The following is a 13,150-nucleotide window of genomic DNA, read 5'->3' on the forward strand; positions in this document are numbered from 1 at the left end:
TGGCAAGTAAGCTGGGGGGGGGGGGGGGGGGTGTTGATGAAAAGGCATGGGGGGCACACGCAGTTATGTGCCACCCCCCATTTCTGCGCCACCCCCCATTTCTGCAAGCACAGAGCTTCCCAGCTGAAGGAGGCTGCATCTGGGCTCCACTGACACTGACGCTGGACGCCACCCCCTGGTTCCTAGCGCCGGTTGTGCTACCCTTCTGTGTGCTGGGAGCCTTCCTGTTTTCTGTGCAACAGTGAGTGCCTGCGGTGGGGCTGGGTAAGGTGGGGTGAGGGGAAGAGGCAGTGGTGAAGGGAGTGAGTGGAATAAGGCAGGGGGAGGGAATGTGGGAGTGAGGGGAGGGGGATGGAGAAGAAGAGGATATAGGGGAATCATGGGGGGGGGGAAGCAGGAGCCCCAGCATGTGGTGTCCCCTCAGCAGCAGCTGGGGCTCCCCTGGTAAGCAGGCCCATCAAACCCTCACCCTGACAAGCCCCATCTCTCTAAACCTGGACCCCTCTGACAAGCCCCACATCCAGACCCCCACCCCATCAAGCCCCATTCCCCCAGCACCCAGACACCCCCCCGCCGAGCCCCAACCATCTTCACCTGGAACCCCTGCAGAGACCCCATACACCTGCACATCCCCTTTGCATGCAGATCTGCCACTGAGCTGCCCGCACCCAGAAACCTCTCACCCTACACCTGGATCCCCCCAAACTGAGCCCCTCTACAACGTGGATCCTGCTGGGCTGAGCCTGGCCACCTGGTATACCTGGCGCAGAGGGCAGGCCCAGCCCTTGCACTGTGTCGGTGCAGCCTCACTGCCAAGTCCCTGTACTGGAGGAGGTGGGGGCTTCAGGGTGATCTCCTACCTCAATGCAGCCAGTGGCCTGTGCTCCCCACTGTTATGCTGGAGCCACATTTATTTATTGACAAATAAAATTTGCAGAATTTTAAAATATTGTGCACATTTTTTAATTTTTGGCATGTAATTCCCTCAGGAGCAAATTGCCCTCCACCCCCTTTGGGCAACTGCTCTGCTTAGGAATCTCTGCTTAGAGATCCAATAGCTAATCAGCCAACCTGAAAGCCAGCCAGAAAGAAGCCCTGTTCCTACAAATGTACACAAAGGACACTATTTCAGAACTTGCATACCTTCAGGTTAATACAGAACTGTTCTAGGGAAGGCAGAGTTAGGTACAACCAATAACCTTAGGCATAGTCCCACTTCCCTTCCTACTCTATGCACACAAGCATCAGTAAAAAGAAAAAGAGTACTCGTGGCACCTTAGAGACTAACACGGCTGCTACTCTGAAACAAGCATCAGTGTATGTGTTTGACATCTGATTATCAAGGTTTGAAATATTTCCTTAATATCTACCTCCCCAAGGACGAAGCTAGTCTGACTGAAGAGTACCTGTAACTGCCATGCTTTCTCACCTGCACACACATCCCACCCAATTAATTTACATGGCCACATCTTCACTCCCCCACCAATAGGTAAACCCTAACACAGTACTCTAGTCAGTTAATTCTGTCCCTCCAAAAATAGTATTGCTAGCCCCCATTGCAACACCTGCACCCCAGTGGGTCAATTCTCGGCTCTCACAGACACACAAAGATAGACTTGTTCTCAACTGTCCCCCTCCAACCATCCGCAACAAGTGAGTTCTAGGAGTCCCTACCTCTTTTCAGAGCTTTGTTGCTGCACCACCTCCTGGACATGAAAGAAGTACCCAGCCTCCCAACTCCAACTTTCCATGTGGGCCATTCCGCTGATCCCTTTTCTTAAATGAGAAGTATGGTTGCAGTGCTCTGTTTCCTTTCTCTCCCCACCCATGCTAGGAGCAGCACTGCTGCCTCTCTTTCCCGCCTTCTGAAAAAAACTATCAGCACTTAACCATTCTGCTGTTTTCCTCCCCCTTCCTAAGTAGGGGCCAGCAGGCCCTTCAACCATGCTCACATGGACAAAGTTTCCACTCACTTCTTTCTAGTTGACAAATCTGAGGAACTGTCCCAGATTGAGGTGTCATTAGAGGTGGTTTTGGAACAAAATGACAAACTAAACAGTAATAGGACCAGATGGTATTCACCCAAGAGTTCTAAAGGAACTCAAATGTGAATATGTAGAACTACTAACTCTAATTTGTAACCTATCACTTAAATCAGCTTCCGTATCAAATGACTGAAGAATAGCTAATGTGACACCAATTTTTAAAAAGGGCTCCAGAGGTGATCCCGGCAATTACAGGCCAGTAAGTCGGACTTCAGTACCAGGCAAACTGGTTGAAACTATAGTAAAGAACAAAATTGTCAGACACATACATGAACCTAATTTGTTGGGGAAGAGTCAACATGTTTTTTGTAAAGGGAAATCACGCCTCACCAATCTAATAAAATTCTTTGAGGGGGTCAACAAGCATGTGAACAAGGGGGATCCAGTGGATATAATGTACTTAGATGTTCAGAAAGCCTTTAACAAGTCCCTCACCAAAGGCTCTTAAGCAAAGTAAACTCTCATGGGATAAAAGGGAAGGTCCTCTCATGGATTGGTAATTGTTAAATGATAGGAAACAAAGTGTAGGAATAAATGGACAGTTTTCAGAATGGACAGCGGTAAATAGTGGTTTTCCCCAGGGGCCTGTACTGGGACCAGTCCTATTCAACATATTCATAAGTGGATCTGGAAAAAGGGGTAAACAATGCAGTGGCAAAATCTGCAGATGATATAAAACTACTCAAGATAGTTAAGTCCCAAGCAGACTGCAAAGAGCTACAAAAGGATCTCACAAAACCAGGTGACTGGACAACAAAATGGAAGATGAAATTTAGTGTTGATAAATGCAAAGTCATGCACGTTGGAAAACATAATCCCAACTATACATATAAAATTATGGGGTTTAAATTAGCTGTTGCCACTCAAGAAAGATCTTGGAATCATTGTGGATAGTTCTCTGAAAACATCCACTCAATGTGCAGCAGCAGTCAAAAAAGCAAACAGAAGGTTGTGAATCATTAAGAAAGGGATAGATAAGACAGAAAATATCATATTGCCTCTATATAAATCCAAAGCACTCCTACATCTTGAATACTGGATGCAGATATGGTCGCCACGTCTCAAAAAAGATGTATTGGAATTGGATAAGGTTCAGAAAAGGGCAACAAAAATGATTAGGGGTAGGGAAAGGCTTCCATATGAGGAGAGATTAATAAGACTTTTCAGCTTGGAAAAGAGATGACTATGGGGGGATATGATAGAGGTCTTTAAAATCATGACAGGTGTGAAGAAAGTAAATAAGGAAATGTTATTTACTCCTTCTCATAACACAAGAATTAGGGGGTCTCCAAATGAAATTAATAGGCAGCAGGTTTAAAAACAAACAAAAGGAAGTATTTTTTCATACAACACAGTCAAGCTGTGGAACTCCTTGCCAGAGGATGTTGTGAAGGCCAAGACTAACAGGGTACAAAAAGTAGTAGATAAGTTCATGGAGGATAGGTCCATCAATGGCTATTAACCAGGATTGGCAGGGATGGTGTCCCTACCCCGTTTGCCAGAAGCTGGGAATAGGCTACGGGATGGATCACTTGATTACCTGTTCTCTTCATTCCCTCTGGGGCACCTGGCATTGGCCACTGTCAGAAGACAGGATACTGGGCTAGATGGACCTTTGGTCTGACCCAGTATGGTTGTTCTTATGGGATGGATCACCCTGAGCTAGTGGATTTTTCAAGCTCAGCTAATTGTGATATACATCTTAGGGCATTCTGAATGTAAAAGACACTGATTTCAAAATCCTCCTAGAGTATTAGCAAATGAATGCTGGACCATGTGTCCATTTGAAAGGCAGACTGCCTTATGTTTGTAACAAACAGATAATGTAATTTCAGCATATTAAAGTGATTTGCTGGGTGCTTGCTAGAGATATGTTAGTTTAGAATAACAACTCAATTAGTGCAACTCTTTCCTACAGCACCTATCACAACAGGGTCCTGCCCTATGACTAGGGATCCTAGGCGCTACAGTAATACAAATAAATAAGCCAAAAGTGATTTCTTCTGAGCATAACTGTTCCTCATATTGGAAGAGCCATGAGTGCAATGTAAACAGGACACTCACTACTCTCTGTGTGTTGTGCCGAGCAGGTTTGCAGCTATAGGCAAAACAGTGTTTTCAGTTTATTGCACTTTCGTCTCCAGCAACTTCCTTGTACACATGGTCCTCTACAAGTTTTCAGGACTCTGAAATGTCTCCTATCCAGTGCTGGCTCACACACCCACTCTGACAGAGAACATACACTTGGGCACAGGATGCCTTCTAAGGCTCGATCCCCAGTTGGAGGAGAATTCTCTATACTGGCCTCCAGACAATGTCCTTAACACTTCTGGCTGCAGACTCCACTGGGCACTGCGAGAGTCACTGTGTATTTAAACTGTTTCCTTGGTAACTGCAAAGGCACGTTTTCATTTTTAGAGTATGTTCTGTCAACACATATATATGCACAATGATTATAAACGGCTAGTACATTCAAGTGCTATAAACTCAGACAACAGTACATATGGTATTACGCCCTACTGCAAGGCATGAATGACTGAATCCAGATATTTTCTGAGCAAATGCAAAGAACTTTCTTGTAAGCAAGCTCCATTTATCAATCACATAGAAGTGGCATGTGATTCCTTACACTAAGAGAGCTGAATTCCAGGGAAACTTAACTGTTCCTGTAACTATTTGTTTAACACAGCGGAATAATCAATGCCCAAGACAAAGGGTAGCTATCTCTAGTCCAAAGTAACAAAGAAATATTATAAATTATGTGGGCCATGCTCTAACTACAGCATAAGTCACACAGCCAGAAACATAGGTGCTGACTCTGTACTTGTATCACAATGAAACCAATATATGAGAATTAGAATTAAGGCTATGCATGCCATTTTTTGGAGGGGTCACTTTGTATGATGTGTCTATAGGCTTCAGAATGGTTAAAAAAAAAAGAGACCAAATAAAACCCTGACTTCTGAATCTCTCTGCTTTGAAGAGTTTAAAGTCAGCCTCTTAATATTAATGCAACGTTGCTTTATGTATTTTTAAACTTAAAAACTGTCTTGTTAGGTAAGGAAAGAGATTTACCAACAGAAGGGTTTTTTCATCCTTAACCACCGGAAGTTTTTGCTAGGTCTTAACTTAAAGTATCTGCAGCATTATCCCTGCAAATCAGACTTAGGAGGGAAAAGTAGCCACTATAGTATTTCAATTTGGACAATAATGCTAAGTATACAAATTCACCATTATGAAGCAGTTAGGGTTTAATCCCATATTTGAGAGGAAGAAGAGTGCACGAAATGGTTCTGTTATCATACCATAAAACAATGTGACTGATAAGACACTTTATTTTGGAAGACTTATTAATTTTCAAATTAATGGAGAAGTTAAAGTCACAAATGGAAATCATATATTGCTCAATGTGCCCTCATCCTCCACAGCTAAATATATCAATGAGCAAATATGACCAGTTCCCCTTTCTTAGTTTTAGCTGGAAAACAGATACTGGGCCAAATTTGCTGCTGACAAACCATGACTGATGTCTGTGGGATTACATCCACTTATGCCTGCAATAAATTTAACCTTACCACCCCTCTGTGCACTGTCTGCCATTTGAAAATTCAAAGGCCTCAGTGATGTGCCCCTGTCCTGAGCTGCAGAAGGACAATTTACTGGAAGCAAGGCATAAAATCTGGTACTCCTTCATTCAGCTAAAGAGACATGGTGAGCTCACCTTTGTAAAGAGGTGGGGAGGAAGGCCACAAAAGTGTTTAAAATAATCATTGTTACCCTAAAAACATTGCACAGAAAAATGTATCAGATCAGAAGCCACCACACTAAATAGTCCCAGAATCCACTATGAAGCAAGATTTGAAAGAGGGCTCCAAATCTCCTATATTAAATCCAATTACAAACATCAAAAAATAGATCATATGAAGGAAAAGAGCTTTTCCACACATGGCTAAATTGGAAATAAGTTTGCTTGCTTAACTGTATACAGGGAATACAGAGTATTCCTGGTATGCTTTTGTTAACATCAGTACTAAGGAGGCCAAAGAACGAAGGCTGACAGAAGTGGGTCTCAAACAGATAACACCATCATGCATTTTGATACAACTGTTACTGTAAACTCCCTCCCATTAAATTCCCCATCCCTTGATTGCCACACATTAGTCAGTATCAAAGTAAGGGCAGGGGGGCAAAGGAAAACAGCACTGTAGCAATGAATGACCCTTTAAAGCTTAGATAAAGTACGAAATTAAGCACCTACCCCTATCGGCAGAAGTTATAAGCAAAGAACATTAAAATTTTTCTTCATCAGAATTATGTTCCCCAGGAGGACAGGTTTTTCCCCTCTTAAAAAAAACAAGCTCAATGCTCAGGAGAGCACATAAAACTCATTGTCTAGAAGGGATGTGGAAAGCAGAAGTCAATGAGACTATCAGGGCAAGGAGAGGAAAGCATGGAAGAGAACAATCATAAAAAAAGGAACAGGTAATTAGGAAGAAAAGAAACACAAAGATTTATTTTAATGAGAGCAAGTGAGGGACGCAGAAAGAGAACAGACCGAAGTTGTTAAACTGAAAATGGAGGGGGGGAGAGAGAGGAAGCACATCAAGCTGCCACACTGGGTTGAAGAGGGTTTGGCAGTTATTGAGCAGAGGGGCCAAACTTTTGTGAACACCCACTGCAGCAAGCAGGCTTTGTTCTACAAGGACTCTGTTCCACTAGAACTCCACCTACACTACTAAAAAGACTGTGCTAGCAAACTCTCAACATAAAACTTTCTTAAGGAGTGGCTTCAGCCTCAAATTTTCAGAAACGATTTTAACCACATTGTACCCTGCCTATGCCATTGTCAGGACAGGCAGGCAGAGACTAGTACACTTTGCATCCAAGGTATTGACAAACAAGTCCTGTTTTTATGCTAGCAGTCAGATGGTTTGTTAGCCTGGCTAGAATAGGGTCTGTGGCTGGCTGACAGACATCAACCATGGGTTATTTTCCTAGTATAGTCAGAGCCACAGTGTTTGGATCAGTTAACCTTTTATAGCTCAGTGCATATCTGGAAAAAGTCCCACAGCTCTTAATATGGGGGAATGCTGTTGATGAGGCTGGAATCAAGTCACTCTAGGACATATAACAAGGTGAACATGGTAGGGTTTTGTTTTTAAGCTACATACCACACCAGTAAGTAATCTGCTCTCCTGCCTCTTCACTGAATTTCAAACCCAGCTGAAACCTTGCAAGCTAAACCAAGCAATAAAGCAGAACATGGCATGCTATTAAGAACATGCAGGGAGCCAAAATGTATTTTAACTTTTTCTTCAGAGGAGTTGTTGCAACATTATAATGATGGTTTAAAGCAAGTACCACACAAGAAGTGTGCAGTTATAACAAGGCACTCTGAGTGTTTGGTGAGGCATGGGATCAAAGTCCAGCTGTATAACCACTGAACAATAGTCGTTATCAGATACAACTTAGATTCTTGCATTTATACCAGCCCCTCTACAGTTTAAAAAAAAAAGAATCAATTGGTCAACTTCTGACCCCTATGTGGTTCTACCAGATACCCACACAGTCAAATTCAGACAGTAAAATTCCTCCTTCTGGTTTTCCATTCCTCCTAATGGTTTTCATTATTTTAAGGCAACAGTATTTTGAATCAGCAGAGTGCTGTAATACAGCCCCCAGTATATATACACACTTCAATAGGATCAGAAGTCTATATGCCCTTGGATGGAGATATTTAAGAAGTGTTCTGCTTTCTGAAATGCTGCATCTTGGTGCACAAGAATGCCTTTCCTGGGCTGGGCAGACACTTTGGTGCCATTAATTTTACTTCATAATTCCAAGTTTATCCATGACCAGAGGAAAGATATTCCACTTTTGTATTGTGAAAGTAGAATGAATTATATTGAAATTATAATTCATTAAAGAAATGCTACTTGAAGGGTTTGTTGAAATATAGTTGTCATGAAGAGAAACATTAAGGAGTGTGAGACAATGGGTCCTCAAACTAATTAACTTAGAGCTCCTATGAGCTAGGAGATTGGTAAACGTTAGTATGCAAATAAGATATGTATGTATATTTGTCAGTTTCTGCTTTTGTCTCTTATGTTAAATTGGCTTTGGCTTAGCTGTATAAATAAGTTATCTTGAGCCTCAGAGAGGGGCTCACATCTGGGTGCATTAGCAAAGCGCTTTGCTAATAAACAGAGTGGTCTGACAAATTATGCAAGTCCTGAATCTGACTTTGACAGTATGAAGAGCAATGCACCCAAAATTAATTTTTAAACCTGGTAAAAATGTGATGGTAAACTATGTGCTTGTCAAACCTGTAGGCTCAGAAGTGACTAGGAAAGAAGCCTCCCATCTGACTACTCAAGTGTTATCTACTGTCTTATCCATTAAAGCACACTGCCTCCTAAATCATTGCTTATGTGTAAATGTCTCCCTTAAAAAAAGTCAAATGACAAAGAATATCTGTTTGATGGGGGCAATAAGGCAGGGAATTCAATTCCATGCTTGTGAAAGACTTCATAGACTGGGATCACGTCCACATTACAGGCACTAAAGTAGTATAGCTATGGCCACAGAGCTATGCTACTGCAGTCCTGTAGTGCAGACAGAGACTACACAGCAACAGAAGAGATTTTTCTGTCACTGTAGAAACTCCACCTCTCCAAGAGATAGTAGCATTCTGTCAACCTAGCTCCATCTACACCAGATATTAGGACCGCACAGCTATGGAGCTCCGGGGTGTGGATTTTTCACACCCCTGCGCACCGTAGCTATGTCACCGTAATTTTTAAATGTAGACCAGACCTGGGTCTACATTACAGTTTTTTTCCAAATTTACCATCATTGCAGCCACTGTTACCTAATCCAAACAAGAAGAGACTAGGGATGCTGGAAACTAATCTACGATAGGTTTCAGAGTAACAGCCGTGTTAGTCTGTATTCGCAAAAAGAAAAGGAGTACTTGTGGCACCTTAGAGACTAACCAATTTATTTGAGCATAAGCTTTCGTGAGCTATAGATCACTTCTGAAGTGAGCTGTAGCTCACGAATGCTTATGCTCAAATAAACTGGTTAGTCTCTAAGGTGCCACAAGTCCTCCTTTTCTTTAATCTATGATAGTCTCCCCAATGGCAACCAGTATTGGAACTCCACTAGTGGTAGCAGCAGTAGGTATTTTGGAGAAAAACGCTAACTGAGACAATGCACAAGCAGTAGTTTAATCAATAAACTCCTTGTGTGACCATGAATTAAGTGTAGCCGGCTACAATCTGGAAATAAATACCACCAAGCTCTTACAGAGTGCTTTATATCAATATTATTTCTACTTCTCCTTGTATATCTGATTCCATGTCCACCCTTCCATATTACACTAGTGGCAGTTTCATTTACAGCCTTCAGCCAAGTTCTGCACACCTACACCCTCCCCGCTACACCCCGCAAAGCAGAACACCCTGCCCTCCTTAGAAGTGTGCTCTCATTAACTGGCTTGCTTGTGTCCAGACTCATACAAATCTCAACTGAGCAAGGAGCACAAGAAACAGTAACACTTAAGGGAGGATGGCCATTTCCTCTTCAAGAAAGGAATCAAATCAGTCAATAAAAAGAGCAGGATTTTATATAATAGACTAAAACCCCCAACAAGGTTTGTTTAAAGAACTGACTGGTTTTAGAGCCAACGAGTCCCTTCTATTTTAGGAGTCATGATATATTTGCAGGATGGCCCTGACGTACAATTTAATTAACCTATAGAACATTTTTAAACATCCTTGCACAAATTTACCAATGACATTTAAAACTGAAGCAACATCAAATACAGCTAGAACTCATTCTCCTTCCCCAAAATTTCAAGATTAGTGCTCATTTTGACTAGTATAGGCTGGCTAGGAAGCCTGCACAAGCAGTTTGCCCCATACATGGTTTGAAACACAATATAGGGGTTAAAAAAAAGTCTGATGCTGGCTTTGGACACTGAGTGAGTGTGCAGTCTACTTTATTTTAGGCACAGATACATCAGTGCAAAATGAATGTTCTAGACTGACGGTTTTATTTACTTCATTCGGATTAGGTCAGACATTGTCTGGGGACATGCAAAAACACAGTCATGGTCAAAGTGCCCGGAATAGATTAAACCTCTTTCTACCCTGGTCAGGGATCTAGAAATAATTCACTTGCATCAGTTAAGATACTAATGTGAGACTGCATTCACTTCATTATAGGCCACTTATTGCACTCAGTACATCCTGACACAGTGCACGTACCCTGCTAATACAAGTTCTACAGCCCAACTCTGCTCTCAGTTCCACTGGGACAAATCTGGTGTAACTCATTTGATTTCAGTAGGTGTGTAAGTCAACACAGAATTTGGCCCATGCATCACAAACATTTGTTTCCCCAAGTTCAAAGTTTCACACTGGGAAGACACATGAATAGTTCTGTGCTTCTATTGTTCTAATCAAGATTTTAAAATAGACTATTTTGCAAAGATAAAGTTTGAAGCTATTCCCAGTTTCTCCAGGAATCCATAAAACAAGTTGTATGAATCTCACACTTCAGTTGGGCCCTGCAGCAGCAGCAGCTTCCCCAGGCAAGAAGATAGGAGGCTATCACAAGCAATCTATTCCCCTTCCCTTCTAAAAGGTAGGAGCCCTGCACCTGAAATCCAGACCAGTCATGCCTCACAAGCTTTGATTCCTTCCATTAAGGAGGGCTGACCTCACTTTCCAACTGACCTCATATACTGTAATTGTATATTTACCAACAAAATCATTTGTACCATTTCGTGTTTCAACAGCCAGAACTTCACCACATATTTTACGAACTTCACCACCACCAAGAAAGCAGTCCTTAACCCAATCACAAAATAGCAATTCTGCTGAGAACATGACAAAGGCTGTGTGTCACAGCACTCTATTGCTTAGCGGGGCCAATAATTTAATTTCTCAAGCAATCAGTCTGTCCCTATAAGTCTTAGGGAGCACTATTGTGTATCAACTGCCTATTCCCCTACCCAGTAACTATAATTTCTAGCTACACTGAAGTGGTGTGTGGGCACTGGAAAGGTTTATCACTTTAAACAGGCATTTCCAATTTAAAAAAACAAAAAAAAAACATTCTGGTCTGAAAGTCTTTCTATCTAGGTAGCTATATGGCTGTCACTGTAGTATCTAGGTACCTATTACTGTTGTAGAGAGCACCAAAGATTAGGGGGAAAAAACAGCATATTTTTCCTATTTCTTCAGTTCACTGAAATATACAGTCTGATTCACTTTCCACTGTATAGGAAGCTAAGGCTCCAATTTTGCAAACACATATGTGTAACTTTACTCAATGAGTTCAATGGGACTACTCACATGATTAAAGTTACTCACATGTGTTTGCAAGACAGTCTTTCATCAGTTTCCCCTGTTTTTGTGGCTCTTTCATGTAGCAACAGGGAAGGGAATACGTTAAAAAATTGGAAAGTACAACTGCTAAACCACATAGATTTGAAGGGGGACCCAGGAGTAGCACCTGAAACTATCACATTTTCTGACACTGACCAGATTTCAAGTTATGTCCCTTCAGTAACATTTAAGGCAAAGTTATACAAAAATGAAGATTTTATTCTGCATTTGTCAGTTATGCATCCTAGAATTTAAGAGAACAAAGGCTTCAGACACTATAATTTACAGCTAAAAATAATGATTTTTTATAAACCACTGCTGATTGAAATTGTTCCATAATGTCTCAATTAATTTTTGTTTCAAATGAAAGACAGTTTCAAGAGAAAGATCTGCTTACTGACCCCAGGAGCTACATTTCAAATAAAGCTAAGAGCACAAACCTCTCATATAAAAATTGCTTAACAATCCCTTGCAAATCAGTTCTATCCAGCCACAAAAATCTCTTTACCAACTACTTAGGGTCTATCAAAGTTCAGTTCCCTATCTTCAGCAAACACGGAAAGTTGCATATCTACAGAGTACTAAATTCCAAATATGTAGCAAAGACCTCAGAAGGCCATTCATACCCCAAGTTGTGGGATACAGCTTATAACCAAGGGATTTTTCCTTAATTAGCTGGTAATTCATGTTTTGGGGGCTGTGTATTATACTATAAGAAGCTCTCTTTTGGTGGGAGTTTTAACTTTGTCAAAGCACACAGTACTGGATGGGGATTATAAACTAATACATTATACGCACACTTCAGAAGCAAGCCTGGAGTTCTTCAGACCCAAGAAATAAATACCCTGTAACATGAGACAATTTATAAATTGCTGAGAAAATAGGAGCTTTTCCTCTGTGAAGTGATTAATGATAATACATCTCTGAACGTACAGTAATAACCCACCCACAGAGCAAAAAATTAACCACAGAACAGGTCAATTTGCTAGCCATTTCACCAATGGTACTATAAAAGGAAGCCTCTGATTGGTTGAAGGCTCTGATTACCCAGGTATCAGGTGTAACTATGCAGGTTGGAGTTCTGTAACTTATGAAGAGCAGTTATACGTCATGTGCAGCTGCACCAGGCACTTACTTTGGTTTTGATCTTGTGCCTACACCCCTCAGACATACAAGATAGAGCCACACATCTTATCATACATTACTAATTTATATAGTCACCTGCCCTACATGCACATACTGCGTGGGACTCATAGGAGTGCACACATTCTCTGCCCATGTGGTGAAGATAATCCTATCATGATTCTGAACAGGAGGTCAGCTACCCCAGCCTCTCACTATCGATCCAGGAGGTACATATATATAACCAGACTTATCCCATAAGCTAGGGTTAAGTTCAAATTTAGCCTCTTATAATTCATACAAGATCTGCTGCCTATTTATAGGCCAGTTAGCAAACTGGTGTCCTAGCTCCTACAATAAATGTACAGTTCTGTTTTTGCTACAAGTTCTCTTTATTACCATAAGCATAGGATACAGGGCTATGTCAAAAGGAAGCCCTAAGGGTCCTGCATGTCAAATAAGTCACAGTTTTAATGCCCAACTAAATACTCAAATTTCATCTTTTTAGAGGGGGAAATCTAGTCTACTGGAACCAGAAATTCCTGTGTGGCAATCCAGCTCTGATATTTACCTTGGACAAGTTAGTTA

General features: G+C 41.6%; 1 protein-coding gene across 4 annotated transcripts in view; it reads right to left on the reverse strand.

The window, feature by feature from the left end:
* COQ8A (coenzyme Q8A) overlaps positions 1-13,150 on the reverse strand; it is an 88,950-nt gene that overhangs the window by 56,293 nt on the left and 19,507 nt on the right. Inside the window, exon 1 of one of the 4 annotated variants that reach the window (XM_043543554.1) lies at positions 7,217-7,278. The exons of the other annotated variants lie outside the window; for them this stretch is intronic. The gene's annotated coding sequence lies outside the window, so the exon portion shown is untranslated. Of the gene's footprint in view, positions 1-7,216; positions 7,279-13,150 lie in introns of those variants that run through there. 4 annotated transcript variants of the gene reach the window in all.

Source organism: Chelonia mydas, chromosome 3, assembly GCF_015237465.2.
Source record: "Chelonia mydas isolate rCheMyd1 chromosome 3, rCheMyd1.pri.v2, whole genome shotgun sequence".
Taxonomy (NCBI): domain Eukaryota; kingdom Metazoa; phylum Chordata; order Testudines; family Cheloniidae; genus Chelonia; species Chelonia mydas.